This window comes from Bos indicus x Bos taurus, chromosome 20 (assembly GCF_003369695.1).
Source record: "Bos indicus x Bos taurus breed Angus x Brahman F1 hybrid chromosome 20, Bos_hybrid_MaternalHap_v2.0, whole genome shotgun sequence".
Taxonomy (NCBI): domain Eukaryota; kingdom Metazoa; phylum Chordata; class Mammalia; order Artiodactyla; family Bovidae; genus Bos; species Bos indicus x Bos taurus.
Genome location: NC_040095.1, coordinates 58,630,644 through 58,654,244, shown reverse-complemented (window position 1 = coordinate 58,654,244; position 23,601 = coordinate 58,630,644). Strand labels below are relative to the sequence as shown.

General features: G+C 44.2%; 1 protein-coding gene and 1 non-coding gene across 3 annotated transcripts in view; one reads left to right on the top strand and one right to left on the bottom strand.

The window, feature by feature from the left end:
• TRIO (trio Rho guanine nucleotide exchange factor) overlaps window positions 1-23,601 on the top strand; it is a 363,125-nt gene that overhangs the window by 77,426 nt on the left and 262,098 nt on the right. The window lies entirely within an intron of this gene.
• TRNAC-ACA lies at window positions 22,154-22,225 on the bottom strand. The gene has a single exon. It is a non-coding gene; the product is annotated as a tRNA-Cys (tRNA).

Below are 23,601 nucleotides of genomic sequence, written 5' to 3'. Positions count from 1 at the left end.
CAGGACATACAACCCCTTTTTATTTTTTTTTATTTTTAAAAAATTTTTTATTCCTTTATTTCTCATGTGACAACCCCTTTTTAAAAGAAAGAAAAGCATAACCTACCACAGTGTTAACTGTGTGAACAGGTCAGGTTTGAAACATTATGTTAAATGCATATGACATGCGTGCATTTCAAGTAAAGCCTGTAAAAATGAACGGCTGTCATCCGTCTTTGGATTTTCAAATCTTTAGCCTCAGCTTCCTCATTTCTAGGAAAGGAAGGGCTTGTGCTGTATCATTGCGTCCATTATACAGCTCCTAGCAGTTCGCTTAATTTATGGAAGCCTGGAGGCAGCTCTGTGCTTCTGTGTGACATCACCCCACACATTACCTAAAGCGTTGAGTTTCCTTAAGTGTTAACTGAGTTGTTGAGAATCACTGTGGAGTTGTTGGCTGTAACACCATGGTCAAAATGGTTTGTTGTTGTTCAGTGGCTCAGTCGTGTCTGACTCTTCACGACCCCTTGGACCACAGCACGCCAGGCTTCCCTATGCTTCACCATCTCTCGGAGTTTGCTCAAACTCATGTCCATTGAGTCACTGATGTCATCCAACCATCTCATCCTCTGTAGCCGCCTTCTCCTACCCGCAGTCTTTCCTAGCATCTGGGTCCTTCCCAATAAGTTAGTTCTTTGCATCAGGTGGCCAAAGTATTGGAGCTTCAGCTTTAGCACCAGTCCTTCCAGTGAATATTCAGGATTGATCTCCTTTAGGGTTGACTGGTTGGATCTCCTTGCAGTTGCAAGGGACTCTCAAGAGTCTTCTCCAACACCACAGTTCAAAAGTATCAACTCTTCGGTGCTCAGCTTTCTTAATGGTCCAACTCTCACATCCATACGTGACTATTGGAAAAACCATAGCTTTGACTAGATGGACCTTTGTTGGCAGGTGAGGTTGGTGGTCAGGGAGGGTAGGGCACTGTTTACTTCTGGGCCAGCCCTGGGGACGTACGGAGGGATCCGGATTGACCCTGGGCAGAGACCCTCAGACTGGACTGACTCCTCCCAGTGGGTGAGGTGGGGCTTCATGACACTTAGAAAGTTCTAGTCCCTCTAGTCTCTTGGGTTATTTGGTGAGTGGAGGGTGAGGATGTTCGCTGACAGCTGTCAGCAGTTGAGGAGAGGAGAACCTCTAGCCCTTTCTCCTATAAAATTCCAGACTCGCCAGCTACTAGTTCAGGTGTGTTTTAAGGAGACCCTGTGAAGGTTGAAAACTTGGCTCTGCCGGCTTCTTCCTGCTTTCTGGTCCTGAGCAGTCTCACCGGGGTGGCTGGTTAGGTCGCCCCAAGTTAGTAAAGCAGGAATCACAGCATTAATTTTTGAGGTCAGGCATATCCAGATGAAAGGGTCTGTAGAAAGAGTTTCCTTCTGCAAAATATTGTTTATTCCAAACTACTTTTTTATAGGAGGCTATATCTGTAAACCACAGGATTTCTAATAGTCATGAGCATTAAGTCTGACATTGGCCCTGAAGCTGGTGAATTGGGATGTCTTCCTTGAAACAACTAACCTACCGAGTCTGTGCCTTGGCCCTGCCTTGTTCTAATGGGGCTGACACGAGGCAGTGGAGGCACCACAGGGGTGTTCCCAGAGACCCTCCTTCTCCAGAGGGAATGGCTAATTCTCTTGCCAGCCTCCTCCCACATCCCTGAAGCTTAGGGGCAGGAGTCAGTAAGGGGAGTGTGGTGCCTGGGTGAGTGTCCTCAGGATGGGGAAGGCCAAGAGTTGAGACCCTTTGGGGAAAATAGACAGAAATAGGAATCCCTGCATCACTTTAAGCTCTCAGTGTTCAGGCCAGGTTTTTGCTCACACCCCTCCATCCTGGCATCCTTGAGGAATTTCAGGCATTCTGGTCATTCTCCCTTTAAAGCCTCCAGGGAGGGGAACTGACTCTAAGACTGCCACTTGGAAAATTAAAAGGAGGAAGTTTTCTATAAATCATGGCCCGAGGAGAAAGTCTGGAAACAACACCCTCTTAACCTTGGTGCTGTGTGAAGTGGAATCCTTGTCTGGATCACTGGTTCCCGTGAGACCCCATTGCTGGCTACCACACCCCACCCCCCGCCCCCTGCCCACCCACTTGTGGATTTTGATTGCCAATTTATTTTACTAAGTGGCATACTTGGATTTTTTTTTTGTTTTATGCAGTTGGTCAGGGAGGATGTTCTTGTGTCTATCTGTGTCAGGACTGTGTTCCTCTGGGCTCTGTAGGCAGTGGCCAGCATCAGACACCTTCCTCTGAGGGATTGGCTGGGGAGGAAGACGTGTGTGTGTGTGTGTGTGTGTGTGTGTGTGTGATGCCAAGAGGAAGACCTGTGTGTGTGTGTGTGTGTCTGTGTGTGTGATGCCCAGAGCCCCGCATGGTTTTCACCTTGTTTGGAATGTGATGAAATTGCATTAAAAGGGTTAAGTCATATGATATGATTCTAACACCTGATTTGTTTAGTGTAGATAGGAAATTTAGGGAAACAATTTTAACTTTATTCTTCAGTCTCCATTGAGAAGTTACAGCATAAGAATAAAGTTAGTTCTTCAGTCTGATGGAAAAATCTCCTAAGAGTAAAATTGGAATCCAGTGTTGCTAATATATTTGTTGTATTTGAAACTCACAACGACTACAGCTCATATTAATAGTTAGCAAAGTATTTCATAATCAAGCTTCTAATATTGCTATCTGAGCTCCCCTGGAATTCAGAGGGAGGGTGGGGGCCCATGTGAGGAAGGTTAGTGAGCGCTGCCCCCACAATCGCGGGTTTCTGATGCCCATTGCTGAATGGAGGAAACCCCACCCCCACCTCCACCCCCAAAAAGGAAAAAGAAGAAAAGGGTTTGTTTTCATTAGTACCCGGTTAGGTTTGGGAGGAAACTGTGTGTTTGAATGTAGTTCTCTGCTCCCGGAGTTTTCACTCTGCTGTGGCGGGTGTGTGTGTGTGTATGTGTCAGGGCACAGCCCCCTCTTGACAGCTGTGACTACGAGAAGAGTGGCCAGAACCAGAGACTATTTCCCGCTTAGTCTTCCCCAGGTCCACACCGCGTTCCTGAGCAGGAGCTATTTTTGAAGTGGACAGATGATCTGAGTGTGTGGGCCTGTGGCTGACAGCGTGTGGACTGGGAACCAGAGGACAGATGGCCCAGGAATGCGGGAGAGCGCGCCCCGCGTCCGGACAGCAGCACTCAGCCCCGCGCTCTGAGGCGCAGAGGCTGGTGAGGACTGGAAGAACGTCCCCGCACTGCACCCGCCTGCTTTCTTGCAGTCGTGTGGGCTTTCGCGAGGTTGCATGTAGACTTGACCGCAGGTAATTTACACAGGCACAGGTCCCGTCAGTCTGAATAAGCTCTTTAGAATGAAATTGATAGCTGCTTTATCACCACTTGTACTTACAGAACTGTTTTGACTTTAGAGCAATTTACCTGGTAGAAGAGTTTTCGCTCTTATGAATGTTGTTTGTATGTATCAAATTATAGTTGATGGGGTCAAGTCATTCTAATTGTAAGCTGTGTCAGCCTGAAATCTGGACAAGAAATTTTAGGTGTATATTCATGAAGTCCAAGAGACTAAATAAAGACGGATTTAATAAGGAAGTTCAAACTGTCCTGCTTGTCCAAGACATCCCCCATGTGGTTTTTATTATAATATTGATTATGACATATAGACTTTATGTATTTAAAATAGATTTAAGTTAAAAACACAACGTATCAGGGAATGTTTGATTCAGAACAGGAGTTTGTGCTTTTTTTCTGTAAGTGACAGATTGTGAATATCCTTTGTGGACCCATATGGTCTGTGTCATAGCTCCATGGCCCCACAGTTATGGCTTAGAAGCATATTCAGGACCAATGGGCTTGTCCCAGGGGGCTTTTTCCAGTCCCTTCCTGCAGTCTTGTCTTAAGATTTGGGAGGAGAGGCAGTCCCTCTTTCTTTCTCTGCTACTTTAAAATGAAGTGAAACTGTAGAACCTTGATGGACGGCCTCTTGGACATACCCCAGGAGATTCATTTAGGTTTGTTACCTTGGAACAGCCCAGGTAATCACACCCTGCTTTGATGGGTTCCCCTGTACTTTTAGAAAGGCAGTGTTCAAGGTTGGATCCAGATGATTCTTCTCCTCCTTTACAGCAGTGGGAGGTTCCTAACTCCTGCAGACCCAGTTTCCCTGTTTATAATATACTGTGTCATGCTCCCTATCCTATCCTGAAATGTAAGTACCATATAATTTAAAAATCAAAACAACACTCTTAACTAATAGAAATGAGATAAACGTAACTTGCGAGCTTGTGTTCAAGTGCGCAGATGCTGGGGTGTGACGAGAACAGTGGTACCCAAGTGCGGGTCTGCTGGGACAGAGTGTGTCTGTAAGACCCCCAGCAGCTCCCTTCCCTGAGTCGTGCCGTGGAAAAAAGAAAGTCAGCAGAACAAACTCCTTATCTGAGTGCAAAGAGGTGCTGATGAACTTGTGGACTGGCAGTCAGTCTTCACATCACGCTGTGGGGGCAGCCCCCCAGAAGAGATGGTGATGTTTGCAGGTCCTTGCACCAGTGTATGGTCTCCATGAGCAGGAGGTGTCCCTGGAGGCCACCTGCCCCTGATGTGCTGTGCCGGTGACTCAGATACTGCAAGCCACATGGCTGCTGGTGGTGTGATTTCTGAAGGGAACAGCCCTTGGTATATTTCCAAGCCAAAGTAGAGATTTCCTCCTTCTATAGGATAGCTGTTCTTCTTAAAAAATGTGGTGCCCCCCGAGTTGTTTCTATGTATGCATGAAATGGAATTAGGTTATAAGCCGAGGATATTTACCTTCTTGAATATCTGGCAAGACATTGGAGAGCCCAGCAAGATGCTTAATGATGGGTTTGTGTGTGTGTTGGGGTGGGGGGTGTGCTGTCACAGGCAGTCTGTCCAGCATTCCTGGCTTTTATCCTCCAAATGCCAATATCGTCCCTCCATCCTTGTGACAACTGCAGATTTCTACAGATTTCCAAATGTTGGATTGAACAGAGGCATGGGCAGTGAGGATCTGGGAAGTCTGTCAGTCACAGAGGAGGTCGACGTCTGGTTTGGCACTTGGCTGTGCTCCGAGGGCGGGGGGGTGGGCTGTGGAGAGCGCCGCTGACCCCCTGCCCAGGTCTCCTCAGAACTGCTGAGCTGTTTTCCTCCAGCCTCGACTCCCCTCTTCTTGTGGTCTCCTCCTCTGCCTTTTCCCTTCTGCACCCCCTCTTCCCCTGGATTGCCCCATTTTTACTTGCTCCTTTTTCTTTTGTATTGTTCTCTAGGTAGACTTTCTTGTCTTGATGTTCCAACAGACTGCTAAGATGTGTTGAAAATAATTTGTTACCAATAGCGGTCCAAACACTGCAGTGTACTTTTCCCAGTATCACTCCCTTCCCTATTGATTTTAAAAAATTTTGGGGGGCTGGAGAGAAAGTGGTGGAGTACAGCGTCCTGCAGGTCATGGTTCTGTAGGTGGCCTGCATGGCATCTTTCATGGGGGTTGCTGCTTGAGGATTCAGCTTGCAAGATAGTGCTTTTGAATTCCTTGCCAAAGCCTGCTCCGTGCCTGTGGTGGTAGATGTTACAAAGGAAGGAAGAACAAAGAAGGGTCTTCGCATTCCCTGTCGTGTTTCAGCAGTTGAAAGGCCTAGCTGTGTCATCAGCGCTTGGCTTCAGCAGCGTCTCCCTCACTTTGCATGTGACCCACGAACAAGCCCAGTTCCAGGGGTGGCCTCTTGCTTTCTCCCTTCCCTCCTGCATGCCCAATCCTCGGAAGCTCTGTGAATCTGAGTATGAAAGTGTAGGTTGGAAGGGGGGAGGTGTGAACTGCCGTGGTGTCTGAAACAAGGTTCTATTTTATGAAGCAACTTTGGCTATCATCAGTTGGTTTTTATGGATTTCACAGTTGAGCAGTAATGAGTCATAATCACTACTTAATTTTCTCAGACCAGAGCATGGACGCGCTTTGTTCTCAGACTCTCCAGGCAGTCGGTGATGGGAAGGTCTTTCCTTGGGGTTGAACTGAAAGTCTGCTGCTGGCACCTGTTCCTGGGCCTGTCTTGCTCTCCTGAGCAGATCTCTGTCCGGGAGCCTCTTCTGTCTGTTTTCTCTGCAGCAGCGGTAGAGAGAGACTCCCCCAGCTCCATTCTCTGCCCTTATGAGTTTAATATAATAATACGGTTAGAATATCAGGTATGAGAGAACAGAATGCCATTACAACACAGTGACTTAAAGCTTTTATTATGCAGCGATAGGGAAAGTAATATATTTCATTGTTCTGCACTGTGCTTAGTCACTTAGTCGTGTCCCACTCTGCGACCCCATGAACTGAAGCTCTCCAGGCTCCTCTGTCCATGGGGCTTCTGCAGGCAAGAATACTAGAGTGGGTTGCCACGCCCTCCTCCAGGGGCATCTTCCTGACCCAGGGATCTAACCCAGGTCTCCCGCATTGCAGGCTGATTCTTTACCATCTGAGCCACAATATTTTATTGTGGACTCTTAATAGGAGTTCCTGGGGACTTGTATTCCCTTTGGAGGGTCTTATACAGGCATAAACCCATGATTGAATGTATTTTCCTCACCATTTACTCGTACTATCATAGATAGTTTTGGGGCCCAAGGGAAGCAAATACTTGTTAAGAAATCTCCATGTGCAAGATCATTCAGGCAAAGATTCTGCCTTTCTGTGTAAAGGTTTGAGAACATAAGGACTTAATTATAATAGCACTAGCAGCAGCAGCCACCAGCCCCCGTGATAAGAGGTACATAAGTTATCTTCTCTAATCCTTAGGACAGTCCTGCCAGGGTAGGTCTTGCTATTCTTATTAGTGCTAGACTGTAAAGATGAGCAGTATAGAGTGCTTGTCAAGGTCACGTGGCTTGTAGGAGCCTGAGTTTGCGTTTTTGCCACTGTCCTTGACTGCATACTTTCTGCCATACTGGGCTTGTCTCAGGTCCTTGAATGAGACAGACATACCCACCTGCCTCCAGCCTCTGTTCTTTCTGGTTGCAGTGAACACGCCTTCCTTACCCGACCCTTGGTTAAGTTCTAACCATCATTTAAGTTTCTCCTTAGATATTGGCAGTTTAGTTTAGTTCAGTTCAGTCGCTCAGTCGTGTCCCACTCTTTGCAACCCCATGGACTGCAGTGCTCCAGGCCTCCCTGTCCATCACCAACTCCCAGAGCTTACTCAAACTCATGTCTCTCAAGTTGGTGATGCCATCCAACCATCTCATCCTCTGTCGTCCCCTTATCCTCCTGCCTTCAATCTTTCCCAGCATCAGGGTCTTTTCAGATGAGTCAGTTCTTCACATCAGGTGGCCAAAGTATTGGAGTTTCAGCTTCAGCATCAGTCCTTCCAGTGAATATTCAGGGCTGATTTCCTTTGGGATGGACTGGTTGGCAGCTAGGCGTTTCTGAACCTCTACACCCTCCCCCGCCCGCACCCACCATGACCCATTAAGTTCCTACAGTCTCCAGCATGCTGCACGATGGCACTTATGGGCCTCATTGTTTTCTGCTTGCCTGCTTTCCTGGACTCTTAGCTCAATGAGGTGAAGGCAAGACTGGTCTAATGTCATTGCCTAGAATGGCACGTGGTACCCAGTGGGTGTACAACACATACTTATTAAATGAATGAGTGGATGTTTATACCCCCATGTCTTGTGTGACACATGGAGTAGAAAGAGAGGCGTGCATCCTTCAAGTCATGGAGAAAACACTTAAAAAATTGAACACGAAATCAATATGTAAGTATATCAGTAAATGAGTACTTATTTGGATAGCAGAAGTGAGTATGTATTTATATATCAGTAAATGAGTATAGGTATGTGTTTTTGTTTACATAATGTATGCTGTATACTGCAGAAATTCACAAAATTGAGACTTTCAAAAGGATGAAGACATTTTAGAAAGGAGTTACTAATCGATTTTTCTACATGTCATAGGATCAGCAGGCGTAAGGACCTGTTGTACTTCCAGCAGCGGGGTGCTGGGGCAGGCTCTGGGGAAAAGCAGTAACTAAGTAACTAATCCAACTTCTGCTCCTGGTGGGATTGGGGTTGGGATGGGATGGGATCCTGGATGGATCAGAGCCCCGTGTGGAATGTGGGAGGTGCTAGGGTCTTAGAGGGAGGGGTGAGCAACTGAGCAGAAAGCTGAAGCCTCTGAATTATAGGGGAGGGTGGGGAATACCTTGGTCAGAAACGCTGGGGCTTGGCTGTGATTGAAATCTGATGCCAGTTCACGGTTTAAGACTTCACCATCCTGAAATGATGGCTTGTTAAGTTCTCCAGGAAGCAGATAACTGCCCCTTGCATCCTTTAGTAAATATTTTTCCTTCCCTCCCTTATCTCTGGGTAGAGTAGAAATAACATACAATTTATTCTATCCCTTTAAAAGATCTTGGTTAATTCTTTTTTCCCCTCTCCACCAGATACACCTAAAAGATTTACTCTTTGTCCTTATTGAGAATGTTGATGAGGTTACTTCCTGTACAAAGGATGTAATGACGGCACAATGCCATGGACTAACTACTTTTAAGCCTGTAGAGAAGTACTTGTAGTTTCAGAGGTAGAATGAATGGCAGAGGATAAAAAGGTACAGTTCACCATTGGCACTTGGATGAGCTGGGCAATAAACAGGGGAACTGGGCAGTTGTAACCATAGAAGTTGGTGGCCAGACCCTTGGGCAGGTGAAACGCTGCTTTGGCTCTGCTGTGGGTGGTGGTATCTGCCGTGTCACGTTGAACCTTCTGAAGCGTGAGGCTGCCTGCGATGCTGGTGAAAAACCTGCTGCTGGTCAGAGACAGATAGCTCCTGTGAGCCCATTTGTCATCTCAGTAGCTGTTTGGGGGAAGATGTACCCCACAGCTGGGTGGGGGAAATATACTGATATCTGTATTTATTGAAAAATCACATTTGGCATAGTGTAGGGAGTGAAATAAATAGTGGAAATTATTTCTCTTCCAACTATAGATTTAAATGTACAAATAAAAGGAAACATTGCAGTGGTTGCAGATTGCAGTGCGAAATGTATTTAGTCTGTTTCATGGAAGCAGATACATCAGGCTCTTAAGGGGGATGTGTGAATTGTCACGTCAGGTCATTTAACAGAGCTGTGGGACATTTAAAAGCACTTTGTTTGTAAAAAGATCTGAAATGGCTATTTTTAAAAAAAAATGTATGCTCTCATCTACCAAGCTAGATTATTTTCAGGGAATGTGTATAATGGAGAATATTGATAAGAAAGTGTTTGTTTTAGGTTAAATATATTATTTTTCTTTTTAAATGGTAGTTTATAAAAAGTATATAAAAGAGATTTTACTTTACCCTAAATTATATTCCAATAATTTGGAAAATTTGATCTAAGTAAAGTATTAATGAATAATGAAGACCTCTCTAAAGAATATTGAGGAAACTCTAATATTTTAAGAAATTAAGGGAGAAAATGGTATTTCTGAAAAACAAAGCAAAACCAGCCAGTATTATCCATTCTCACAATGCATAGTCAAAGAATATAATGGAAAGCTAGGAAGTATATTTTGCTACTTGTAAAACATTTCAGATAATCTTTTGATGCTTTAAAAGTATATTTTAAGCATCTTATAATACAGTTTAATTCATTCACACAAACTAACAAATTCTAGAAATAGATCAGATCTTTTTAACAAATGCAGCTGGAAGACCTGGATTTGATTCTGGCTTCCTGCCTGTAATATCTCCAGTAAGTGGTGAAGTCTCACCTTTGACTCTCAAGCCCCTGGTTTCTGCAGGTCTGTACACTTACAGATCGTACAAGTGTTTATCTTATAGGCTGCGCTTAGTCATTCAGTTCAGTTCAGTTGCTCAGTCATGTCTGACTCTTTGCGACCCCATGAATCGCAGCACGCCAGGCCTCCCTGTCCATCACCAACTCCCGGAGTTCACACAGACTCATGTCCATCGAGTCAGTGATGCCATCCAGCCATCTCATCCTCTGTCGTCCCCTTCTCCTCCTGCCCCCAATCCCTCCCAGCATCAAAGTCTTTTCCAATGAGTCAACTCTTCTAATGAGCTGGCCAACGTACTGCAATTCAGCTTCAGCATCATTCCTTCCAAAGAAATCCCAGGGCTGATCTCCTTCAGAATGGACTGGTTAGATCTCCTTGCAGACGAAGGGACTCTCAAGAGTCTTCTCCAACACCACAGTTCAAAAGCACAAATTCTTTGGCGCTCAGCCTTCTTCACAGTCCAACTCTCACATCTATACATGACCACAGGAAAAACCATAGCCTTGACCAGATGGACCTTTGTTGGCAAAGTAATGTCTCTGCTTTTGAATATGCTGTCTAGGTTGGTCGTAACTTTCCTTCCAAGGAGTAAGCGTCTTTTAATTTCATGGCTGCAGTCACCATCTGCAGTGATTTTGGAGCCCAAAAAAATAAAGTCTGGCACTGTTTCCACTGTTTCCCCATCTATTTCCCATGAAGTGATGGGACCAGATGCCATGATCTTCATTTTCTGAATGTTGAGCTTTAAGCCAGCTTTTTCACTCTCCACTTTCACTTTCATCAAGAGGCTTTTTAGTTCCTCTTCACTGTCTGCCATAAGGGTGGTGTCATCTGCATATCTGAGGTTATTGATATTTCTCCCGGCAATCTTGATTCCAGCTTGTGCTTTTCCAGTCTAGCGTTTCTCATGATGTACTCTGCATGTAAGTTAAATAAGCAAGGTGACAATGTACCACCTTGACGTACTCCTTTTCCTATTTGGAACCAGTCTGTTGTTCCATGTCCAGTTCTAACTTGCTTTCTGACCTGCATACAGATTTCTCAAGAGGCAGGTCAGGTGGTCTGGTATTCCCATCTCTTTCAGAATTTTCCACAGTTTATTGTGATCCACACAGTCAAAGGCTTTGGCATAGTCAATAAAGCAGAAATAGATGCTTTTCTGGAATTCTCTTGCTTTTTCCATGATCCAGCAGATGTTGGCAATTTGATCTCTGGTTCCTCTGCCTTTTCTAAAACCAGCTTGAACATCAGGAGGTTCACGGTTCACGTATTGCTGAAGCCTGGCTTGGAGAATTTTGAGCATTACTTTACTAGCGTGTGAGATAAGTGCAATTGTGTGGTAGTTTGAGCATTCTTTGGCATTGCCTTTCTTTGGGATTGGAATGAAAACTGACCATTTCCAGTCCTGTGGCCACTGCTGAGTTTTCCAAATGTGCTGGCATATTGAGTGCAGCACTTTCACAGCATCATCTTTCAGGATTTGGAATAGCTCAACTGGAATTCCATCACCTCCACTAGCTTTGTTCGTAGTGATGCTTTCTAAGGCCCACTTGACTTCACATTCCAGGATGTCTGGCTCTAGGTCAGTGATCACACCATCGTGATTATCTGGGTCATGAAGATCTTTTTTGTACAGTTCTTCTGTGTATTCTTGCCACCTCTTCTTAATATCTTCTGCTTCTGTTATGTCCATACCATTTCTGTCCTTTATTGAGTCAATCTTTGCATGAAATGTCCCCTTGGTATCTCTAATTTTCTTGAAGACCTCTCTAGTCTTTCCCATTCTGTTGTTTTCCTCTATTTCTTTGCATTGATCTTTGAGGAAGGCTTTCTTATCTCTTCTTGCTATTCTTTGGAACTCTGCATTCAGATGCTTATATCTTTCCTTTTCTCCTTTGTTTTTCGCTTCTCTTCTTTTTACAGCTCTTTGTAAGTCCTCCCCAGACAGCCATTTTGCTTTTTTGCATTTCTTTTCCATGGGGATGGTCTTGATGCCTGTCTCCTGTACAATGTCACGAACCTCATTCCATAGTTCATCAGGCACTCTATCTATCAGATCTAGGCCCTTAAATCTATTTCTCACTTCCACTGTATAATCATAAGGGATTTGATTTAGGTCATACCTGAATGGTCTAGTGGTTTTCCCTACTTTCTTCAATTTAAGTCTGAATTTGGCAATAAGGAACTCATGATCTGAGCCACAGTCAGCTCCTGGTCTTGTTTTTGCTGACTGTATAGAGCTTCTCCATCTTTGGCTACAAAGAATATAATCAATCTGATTTCAGTGTTGACCATCTGGTGATGTCCATGTGTAGAGTCTTCTCTTGTGTTGTTGGAAGAGGGTGTTTGTTATGACCAGTGCATTTTCTTGGCAAAACTCTAGTAGTCTTTGCTCTGCTTCATTCCGTATTCCAAGGCCAAATTTGCCTGTTACTCCAGGTGTTTCTTGACTTCTTACTTTTGCATTCCAGTCCCCTGTAATGAAAAGGACATTTTTTTTGGGTGTTAGTTCTAAAAGGTCTTGTGGGTCTTCATAGAACTGTTCAACTTCAACTTCTTCAGCGTTACTGGTTGGGGCAGAGACTTGCATTACTGTGATATTGAATGGTTTGCCTTGGAAATGAACAGAGATCATTCTGTCGTTTTTGAGATTAGTCATTAGATGACTTAGTCATTAGATGAGCTAATTAGGTTTGGTACTGGAGAGGGCAATGGCAGCCCACTCCAGTACTCTTGCCTGGAGAATCCCAGCGATGGGGGAACCTGGTGGACTGCCGTCTATGGGGTCGCACAGAGTTGGACACGACTGAAGTGACTTAGCAGCAGCAGCAGCAGGTTTGGTATATGCTTTGAAAACTGTAAAGAACTATATAAAATATAATACTTTTTCGTGATTTTAGGGTGAGAAGTTGACCAGTGATCATTCTGCTGCGTCCAAAGGAGGTTTAAGTTATGCAAACTGGAAATCTAGAAAGAGGAAAAAAATTTTCTTCCAGAGCCAAAATGTGAAAGCCACAAATGAAATTTAAGCATTTATGTATACCCATTCTAATCTGCAAACATACATTTGTGGGATGAGTTCACAGGAAAGTTCTCAAGCGCTTTTAGGCAAGGGATGTAAGCTTTTTGTGGTTTCACTGATGAAACTAAACAGTTTTGAGAAAACATAAGATATAACCGAAGGTGGAATTGACTGACCTGGCCTGTTAGGTAGATCACCTATTTAAGAAATGATTTATGGTAGGAACCAAGCTAATTTTATTGAACTGTGATTTCTCAGAGTGAAAGTCCAAATATTATGGAATTGTGGTGACTTGTGGTGCCTTTGATAAGGCTGTTTAAATAAAGCTTTTTACTCGAGCAGGGAGGGTTCCTAGAAACTAAAACTTGAATGATGATTTAAGGTATTTTTTTTAAATGTTCAAAATCTTAAAATGTTTGTGTTTTTTTAATACAACAAAAAGTTTATGAAAAAAGTTTGTTTTAAGTATAAAACCTGTGTGTTTAGACTTTAGTCTTATAATCAACTACTTGCCAAAGCAAAGGTGTGAGTATGTAAGTAGCCATCCGTCTGTTCAATGTGTCAAACAGAGCTGTTGGGCCAGGAATTCTTAACTTGAATATATGCACTTATTCCTCCTGAGAAATATTTGGCTAAGGTGGTAAATATTCCTATTTTAGTTACTATTGTATGTACCAAAACTGTGCTTTTAGGAGAGAAGAAATAACCATACCATATCTATTCAAAGTGACCGCTCGTTTGTTCCATAGATCATGCTTTTAGTAATCAGCTACAGAATAATGATTTATGAATGTCTTGGTAAAAAGTTCCCAACAACTTTTGTGTGTGTGTCAACTTTATTGAGATATAGCTGACGTCGCGTAAGACTCATCCATTCCAAGTATATGGTGCAGTGGGTTTTGAGTGTGTTTGCTGAGTTGTGCAACCGTCATTATGGTCAGTTTCAGAACATCTTCAACACCAGGAAGAAACCCCACACCCCATGACCTTCTCGTCCCGTCCAAGCCTTAGGCACCTGTTGAGCTAATCTCTTGCCTATAAGACAACCTGTGTCACAAGTTGAGAAAAGTGTTCAGAGGGAAGTTTCTAGGCCTCTCTCTGACGGCAATAGGCACTCACTTGGTGCGTGAGGTGCTGCGAGCAGGATGGGACCCCTGCCTGCCTGCTTGTCAGCATATCACAGAGTTGTTTTTCCCTCTGACAGCATCCCAGAGTTACATTCCTTTGGTCCTAATGTGGTTGCTGATAGAGTGCTTGGGAAGTGCTAGGTATGGCCATTACATCGTGGCGCTGTAGGTGAGGTGGGAGTTGGGGCGTGGGAGCAAACAGCCAGCCCGTTGCCTGGAACATCAGAGAATCAGAATGAGCATGGACAGGCCTGCGTGGCACGCCAGAGATGCATGCACACACATGGTGCAGCCACCTGCTGTTCCAGCAGTTGTTGGGTGGGAATCAGCAGTTGTAGCCTTGACACAGATGGAAGTAAACATGCCACACAGTTGAAGACATAAATCCCTCTGCAAGGTCACTGAGCTCATCGACCAGCTTGGTGCTTAAAGTGCCCGACGGGTGCCCGAACTTAGCAACTTCATCTCCGTCCGGTAGACCCTTTGACCAATAGATGATTTGTTGTTCAGTAATACCGGTCATTAACTGGATAGTTAAGTATTAGAAAGGGAAACTGGTTACATAGCTGAGCCCAGACCTACTTAGCTGGTTTTGATTTAGAGGTTGCTATAATTTGAAGTAGAATTCATGGCCCAACTATTTCTCTTTTTTCTTAGCAATTAGTGTTGTTATTACTTGTTGGGCAAAATTTCCTTAAAAACATCACTTTGTGTATCATCAATGGCACATGTAGGAAGAGCTATATAAGATACATTTCCCTTTTTATCTTCTGTGGCTTTTAAAGTGATTATAATGTTCAGAAGAAGTCAGAGGTGCTGGGTGATATTTACAGTGAGAAAGTGGAGTTTCGGTCGGATTTCTTAAAATAACGGGCATGTCACAAATGTCAACAGGCAGAAAACTAGAAAAACGCTCAGCGATTTTGTGTTTGGAGAGGGTGCTGACAGGTGTTGGAGGTAAACTGACTCCCTGTACGCAGGGAAGGGCTTTCTGTGAGTCAGAAGGTAATTAGCTGCAGGGAAGAAAAGCACTCAGTGTTCTCTATGATGCCGCCGATTTGAACCCTCTCATTAATTCGCTCATTACTTTAAAACCATAACATCAGGGGTGGGGCCTATCCCAGTCACGTGGTGCAGAAGTCAGTAAGTCTGGTTCTGGGGTCAGCGCTCCGTCACCCATGTGGAAGCGCGTGTACCATGTCCCGTGATTCCTGCGGCCGGTGGGGGGTGGTTGTAGCACCTGTGGGCAAGTCAGTGTCTCAGCTCAGCCTCTAATGAGAGTCTCCTGGGTGTGCCTGTGATTCAGGACTGTGGTGAAGAGAGGATTTACTGTTTTACGGTCCTTTTACTATAACTTTTTATGCTCTTTTTCAACGTAAATAATTCATAAAATGGTCCTTTTAGTTAGTCTTAGTGCAGTTTTGTGAAGAGGCTGGGAGCACAGCTGCAGCGTTTTCTGCTTCGTCTTGAACGGTGAGGCATGCAGCTGAGCAGTCCCTGGTTTGCATTTTCTTGGTTTAACCAGTGAAGTTACTTAACCCCTGCAAAACCTCTGTTTTCACACGGAAGACATGGAGACAAAGAGGCACTTGGTAGAATTAGGAGAGTCGCCAGCTGATGGGATCGATTCTGTAATTGGCGATGCTGAAGATGATGATGATAATGCTTGGGTTGTTCACCCGGTCTTCATACAGGGTGGGACGCTGCTGCTGCTAAGTCGCTTCAGTTGTGTCCGACTCTGTGCGACCCCATGGACTGCAGCCCACCAGGCTCCTCCGTCCATGGGATTTTCCAGGCAAGAGTACTGGAGTGGGGTGCCATTGCCTTCTCTGACAGGGTGGGAGGAGGTTACACATAACCTCAAGTTGACGTAGACGTGCAATGCAGAATAGAATGCCAGGGTGTTTTGAATAGCCAGTAAAAATACTAAAATTTAAAGTATTATGCTGTCAATAATTTCAGAATATATAAATGGCATCTAACAAATTATGCTTACGTACTTGTTTTTGATGGTAAGTCTGACAATTATTTGGTAACTTTGTCTTCTGATTAGCAGTACCTCCGACCCCCATGCCCCGCAGCGCCCCCAGCCCTTCTCAGTGCTTGTGTGAGGGTTCTTCAAAATTAAGCTAGTATTCCTCCTCTGTGCTTGGTTGAAATGTACAGGATAAGAATTGTATGCAGTGACTCAGGAGTGGGACAAGGAAATGGCAGCCCACTCCAGTATTCTTGCCTGGAGAATCCCAGGGACAGAGGGGCCTGGTGGGCTGCTGTCCATGGGGTCCCACAGAATCAGACACAACTGAAGCGACTTAGCATGCATGCATGCATGCATTGGAGAAGGAAATGGCAGCCCACTCCAGTATTCTTGCCTAGAGAATCCCAGGGACAGAGGAGCTTGGTGGGCTGCTGTCCATGGGGTCCCACAGAGTTGGACACGACTGAGGCGACTTAGCAGCAACAGCAGCAGCAGTCTGCAGTGGCAGGTTTTGTGGTCTCAGAGCTTGGATCCTTGGTCTCTCTGCTGGAAAGAAGTTCACAAGCACAGCAGCGTGGCAGAGGTAACACTCATTTCCCTACTCCGCTTACTGGTCACCCCCAAATCCATGGAAATATGAAGATGTGGTCGAGTAGTGAATCCGCACATAGCTGACTCACATTCACCGGGTGCTTGAATGGGAATTGGTCTCCCTCTTCTGTCCCCCTGACTCCATCAGGTGCCACCCATTTCACAGATGGGGACTCTGAGGCCCAAGGCTGCCCAGCTGCAGAACTGAATTCTGATCAGGTTGAGCCACCTCTGAAAACCCTTTTCTTTCCACCATTGTCTGCCTTCACTTTTCCTGGAGGGGAATATACAGGAACATACACAGCTATGAAATTCCTACTGTAATTATAAATTTCAGTTCAACGAACACCACCGAGTGGATGAAGAACTGTTTAGGGTCTAAAAGGCGCTTGCCTCCCACGCTGAATCCCAGGAAAAGTTTCGTGAAGTTGGGACGACTTGAATAGAAGGATTATTTGGGGGTGGGGAGGGGACAGTGATAGGAGCAGAAGAAGTCTTTTCCTGATTTTGAAGTAATTTACATGTGGTTTACGGACTGTTCAACAAGACCCCAGCTTTCCATCTAGAACGTTCCCTCTGTTTCCCTTTCTCCCTGACCGATCCTGCCTAAGTCTTTGCCTGGCCCTTCTTCCTTTGAAAGCTAAGTTTTGGCATTTTTCAGGACTTTGTCTTTAGTCTGTGAGTGACAAGTTTTCAGATAGTAATAATAAAAGTTAATAGGAATCATACAGGTTTCTGGAATAAGGCTTTAGAAACTAAATGAAGCATGACGTTTATTTGCTTTTATGAATGTGATGTGGTTACATTAGTTTATTCTAACAGATAAATGATTTCTAAAAACAGGGTCAGCTTTTATCTACTAAATGCAGTTCACGGGGGAGAGGCTTTCTAACCCTGAGCCTCACAGTGGGGATGAGTGAAGCAGGAGGGGTTCTCAGTGGCAGGAAGATCGGGAAGGCCTGGTGTATTTATGTGTGTGAAAATTACTGTAAAATGTTCACTAAGCTGTTATCCTGAGTCTGTCCCTCGTCCTCTCCTTATGTAACAGCACATTTTCATTCCCCTCACTCGTTCCCGCGCTGTGAACAGTTGCATTCAAGCATTATCAGCATTAAAAACATATTTGGGAGGAAATCCAAGCCAAGCATCTGTTAAGCAGCCAGACATTTTCCAAAACCCTTTCAGCTGCAGGCAGCGGCTGTGTGCACGCCTTCTTAGGGGAGGGGTGGAAGGTTCTTCTGTGGACTTTGAGGTGAGGGGCAGGGGAAGGAGGAGCAAAGAAGGACTTACCTGGGTTTCACTGACGGTGAAAAGTTCCAGGTCATAGAGAACAAGACCCCAGCTACCAGTATCTGATAAAATCCTGCAGTTCTGTTAATTGGTCCGAATTTGAGAGGATGTTAAACTTGTATTTTTTCTAACCCCCCCAACTCCGCCTCCTTTTTATAGTTGAGATGGGATGTCTTCATTAGAGCTGTTTGCAAAATCCATTTTGGATATAATATGTAAAAGCTTGAAATGTATATTATTTTCTCATGAACTGTGAAACAAAAGTTTTATTTAAGAGTAGTTCTTCTAGGGTCTCTAGAGTGTGAGTGATTAAAGAGCTGGTGGTAGTTTTTTAGGGAGTGATGCATTTCAGTACGTGGAAAGAAAACAAAATCGGCTCTTTGTCTTTTTTTCATTGTTTGTCATTGTTAAATTGAAGCTTATTTTGCCTACTGAGCTTATTTTTGGTGAAGAGTGCTACAACAGTTTGAGGGCTTTATTCAAAGAAGAGTATTTTCCAAGACCTTTATGTTAACTTACAAATATAGGCCTTGTTTGGGGCCTGTCTCATACATATTCGAATTCATAGTTAATGTATGTCATAACAGGTAATTAAATAATACCAATTTAGGGAAACCAGGTAGAAATTATAAAGTAGGCAGATTTTGTGATTTTTATTAATCACTTAGTATGATCATAAAATCTGTGCACAGGTACTCAGCTAACTTGTGTACTCAGTAACACAAGTACTCAGGCTGTTCTTTATTGTGTTCCTTGGGAACAGTGGACCCGAGTTTAATCCCTGGGTTGGGAAGATCCCAGAGGAGGGCATGGCAACCCACTCCAATATTCTTGCCTGGAGAATCCCATGGACACAGGAACCTTGTGGACTACAGTCCATGGCGTGGCAAAGAGTCGGACACAACTGAGCAAGTAACCCTTTCATTTTTTGGTGGGGGAGAGCAGTCTGAGAACCGGCTGTTGGTCCTGACTTTAGACTGTGTACTTTAAAAACAGTTTTTAGAACCCATTCTTTAATTGAAACTTGATTCCTACTATCGGCTTATTTTTTGTGTTATTTTAAGCTATAATTGTGGCTTAGCTGGTAGAAAATCTGCCTGCAATGTGGGAGACCTGGGTTTGATCCCTGGGTTGGAAAGAGCCCCTGGAGAAGGGAAGGGCTACCCACTCCAGTATTCTGGCCTGGAGAATTCCAAGGGCTGTATAATCTGTGGGGTCACAAAGAGTCAGACATGACTGAGTGACTTTCACTTCACTCACTTCACAAGCTATAATACTTTGGCCACCTGATGCGAAGAACTCATTGGAAAAGACCATGATGCTGGGAAAGATTGAAGGCAGGAGGAAAAGGGGACGACAGAGGATGAGATGGTTGGATGGCATCGCCGACTTGATGGACATGAGTTTGAGCAAGCTCCAGGAGTTGGTGATGGACAGGGAAGCCTGGCGTGCTGCGGTCCATGGGGTTGTAGAGTCGGAGATGACTGAGTGACTGAACTGAATACGCAGTATTTTGAGAAAGATCTTTGTTTGCTTTACACAGCAGTACAAATTATATATTATACATCGTGTGCGTGTGTGCTCAGTTGCACCCAACTTTTTGCAACTCTATGGACTGTAGCCCACCAGGCTTCTCTGTCCATGGGATTCTGCAGACAAGAATACTGGAGTGGGTTGCCATTTCCTTCTCCATAGGTTGATTTTTATATTGTTGGACATAGGAAACTTTTCAGTTCTAAAACTGATTTTTTTTAAGCATTCTTTGCATTCTATTTCTTCATTTTAAATAACACGACTTGAAGAAGGCAAAGCAGTAACAGTTAAACATGTATTTGATCATTTTAGGTTATTTCTTCCCTTGGCCCAGACACGCTATAATTTTATTTGCTTCCACTTTAACACATTAGGATGTGCTAGTCATATTAGTAGTGAAGCCTCTTCATGCCAAGTGTGGGACAAATTATATTCCATGCAAGCTGGGAGTATTTTTTGTAGCAGTGCAATATATTGAGTGCTATAATTTTTATTAAAATATTAAATTGCATAATTAAAAGTAGACTATTTTATCCCAACATCCTTCGTAATAATAATAACAGTAACCAACCACAGCCCTTATGCTGCTTAGCATGTGCCAGGCATTGGCTTGAACTCTTGACTTGTATTAACTCTGATCCACATTACTGCACTGCAGGGGGCGATGTACTCTTTTACAGATGTGGTTACTGAAGATCAGAGGAGTTAAGTGACTTATCCAAAGCCACACAGTTCCTAAGTGACAAAGCCAGGCTTGGACTCCAAATGATGTTCTTAACCACAGTATTGTTCTCTTTGATGTTTTGATGTTTTCAGCTGACTGATGGAAAGTTCTTTTCTCCATTACATTAATATGTCCGTAACAACGAGAATATATCTATATATATAATAAAACACTAAATCTCTCTCCTCTCTCAAACTGTGTGTCTTTGTTAGATTGTGGGTTAACAAGGAACACATAGGAGACCAATCTGATGTAAATCTTAAGTCTGATCAATCTTTATGCTTGTAAATATGATTAAAATTGATATGGTTTTCCCTTCGGGGAAGCTTCAGAAGAAGAAAATAAAGTGTTGTCTGCTGGGCAGAGAGGAGCTTCTGCTTCCGTAGCCATTCTTTCACACAGATGAATAGTAGGAGGAAGCCCTCATAGCGTGTGGGACCTTTTTATCTACTCCTTGATTGCCATTCAGCAAACACTTAGGCTCCCACCATCCTCTGCCTTGTGGGAGAGGAAACCAGTCATGGGAGACACAGCCCACCCCCTGTGAACTCGCTGTCCACTCGGAAAGGTGAGCTACAGGTGGGCCTTGCATCACCCTGCCCGTGAGTCCCAGCTCAAGGGGCTTGCAGGACAGACACGCCGTGACGAGCCGGGCAGGTCCCCTCCCTCGGCCACAGGGTCAAGTCCAGGACGTGGGGTGGGGAGGAGCATGGGTGGGGGTTGACCCCTGCTGTGGCTCTCACTCCCGGGCTTCTCCATTCCCTACAGTGTTTGGGGTGTTGGCACCCCTGTTCCTGCCCTGGCCCCCATTCTCCTTTCCTCTTCATTCACATTTACCCTCATTCCTCAAGGTTCAGCCCACATCTTAGGAAAGAAAAAGAGTTATTATTTTTTTAAGTTTAACTTTGGGGCTTCCGTGCTGGGTCCAGAGGTCAGGACTCTGGGCTTTCACTGCCAGGGGCCCAAGTTCAATTCCTGATCAGGGAACTAAGATCTTGGAAGCAGTGCGCTGCCTGCCCCCAACCAAAAGAACTTTAGCTTGGATTCGAGGCTATATTCCTCAATCCTAGTAAACTTCCCTCCACCCCCATTAAGTTGTTCTCAGCTTCCAGAGTCTGTGGATGGTTTTCCTTTATGTTGGTAGTGCTTGATTAGTTTCCATGTACCTACCATAATGGACACTTTCATTATGAGAATCTCTTGAATTAGAAAATGATTTTACTTCAGCTAGAGATGCTAATGACAACACAGTGTTTTATAATGAATGTAGTATCTAGGTTTAAAAAAATATTCAGCAGGTGGCTCTAAGCCACATGCCTTCCCCGCCCCCCCCCCCCCCACCCCAGCATTTGCTTTTCTCATACATTTATTAGGAAAACATATGTCATGAAAATAATTAGGGGCATTAAAAGACCATATTGACTTTTGTGTGCTGGGAGGTTTTTTCCCCCTTAATGGTGTACGTTCTTCATTAGTTTTTGTCTTGTATGATTAGTTTTCAGTTTAGGCCTGCTAGTAGCCTAGACCCTCCGAATTCCTCAAATAGAAGATATTTCTTAAAAAAAAAAAAAAAAAAAGTAGAGGCCTTGTCTGAACTTCCACTTGCTGTTCCACGAGCTAGCTAGTATCACCGTACGCAGCAGGACCACGGCAGCAGAGGATGGCTCGTAGGAAAGAGTGGCTCAGGTCCTGCATGGGGCCTGCTCGGCTGCACAGCTCAGTCACTGCCTGTCAGAGGGGAGCTGACTTAGCATTTTATGCTTCGGGTCCATTAGTTAGTAACAACATCATGCAAAAATTTTGAGGCCTCTGGACAGAGCACTTTAACACAGGGCCTGATGTTTCTTTCATGTAAATAGATCCTAACACCGTAAAATATATAACCTGTTTTTCATGACGATGATGATTTTTGCTTTTGAAAAGTTGCTCATTTGGGGAATGCATCCTGAAGAAAACTGAAAGTGAAGTCGCTCAGTCGTGTCCGACTCTTTGCTACCCCATGGTCTGTAGCCTACCAGGCTCCTACGTCCACGGGATTTTCCAGGCAAGAGTACTGGAGTGGGTTGCCATTTCCTTCTCCAGGGGATCTTCCCCAGCCAGGGATCGAACCCAGGTCTCCTGCATTGTAGGCAGACGCTTTACCATCTGAGCCACCAGGGAACTTGATGGCCTTTTTAATGTACAGTGTTCAGGGTGGCAGTGTATAGGATTTCTGGCCAGCGGTTCAGATGGGTCCATTGTAAGTGGGGCAGTGCTGTAGGAAAGGCCGAGCGTCATCTCTGAGATTGGAGAGAACGTGGGAATCGATGCTTTCTTTCAAGGCTCTCAGAGATGCTGCGTTTTCACAGTAGCACGCAGAATACTTAGAGCCAGCTTATGGCCAACTTTCCTGAACTGGTTATTCATATTCTAGAACATGTTTTCCTACAGAATTGATACTAGTGACTAGGCTTTCAGGCCAGCTGCTAGAAATCAGCCTGCCTTGTAACCTCCATCAGGACTGGGTCCGGCTCTTCTAAGCGCTTAGAGTCATCAGAGCTGGACGCACAGGAAGTATGAGGTCTGGGTGTGCACAGGAGTCAGCTTGAAGTTGAGTTGTTTTGTTTTTTTTTCAACTTGTTTATAAAGTATAATTTTACCAAATTACTGTTAAGTCATAATTAGTTTTAAGGGAAGGTTTCCTTACATCTGGAAAACACAGATGCAAACCAGTAATTTTTCAGATCAAAACCATAAAATTATAAGCATATTTGTCAGCTCATTCAGTCCTTCCATTAACTTTTGTGAAGTCAGTAGGTTTACCATTAGAATCCTTCAGTTATTTAGTCAGTTCAGAAACTGATATTTATCCAAAAGTCCTTTCTGTAAATCTTGAAGAGAAAGAATTTTTGTGAGAAACTTGGTTGGTGCTGTGACAATACTTTTAAGATATTAACTAGAATTATGACTGAGGACATTTTATCCGGACATACCAGAAATGTAGAAACTCCATATAATTTCTATATTAGTAACATTTACCATACATATAACCTGAGATGCATTACTCACTTGACAATATGAAGTTGAGTATTTTAACATTGAATGCTGCCTGTACAAAACTCCCTGTAGCAAACACTAAACTATTGCTTGACATAAAGTTTGTGAAAAAGCACATCTTCTGGGTCAGTGATGAGGGCGTTTGTCCAACGCGTCTCTGATACTATTTCTGTGTAACTTTCGCCATTCTCAGCTTCTGACATCCACACCCTGTCCTGTGCTAGGCCCGCTTGTCCATGGTGTTTAAATGTGGTTTTTGTGAGAGCTCATTTGCACCTGTTGAAAACACTGGCATAATTTGTACATTGGTAAACCCCAGAAATCTGAGCCTTCTTTCACTGGCGCTTCCTATTTCAGCTAGAACATTCTTTCCGCATGTGCGTGATGGGATCTGCACAGTTTTCAAATGGTTCAGTCTTTTCTCTGTGACAACGAAGTTTCTGATTCGGTGGGGGACACCCCCGCCTCCACTTCTGAATGAAGAAAAGAAGGGCTTAGAT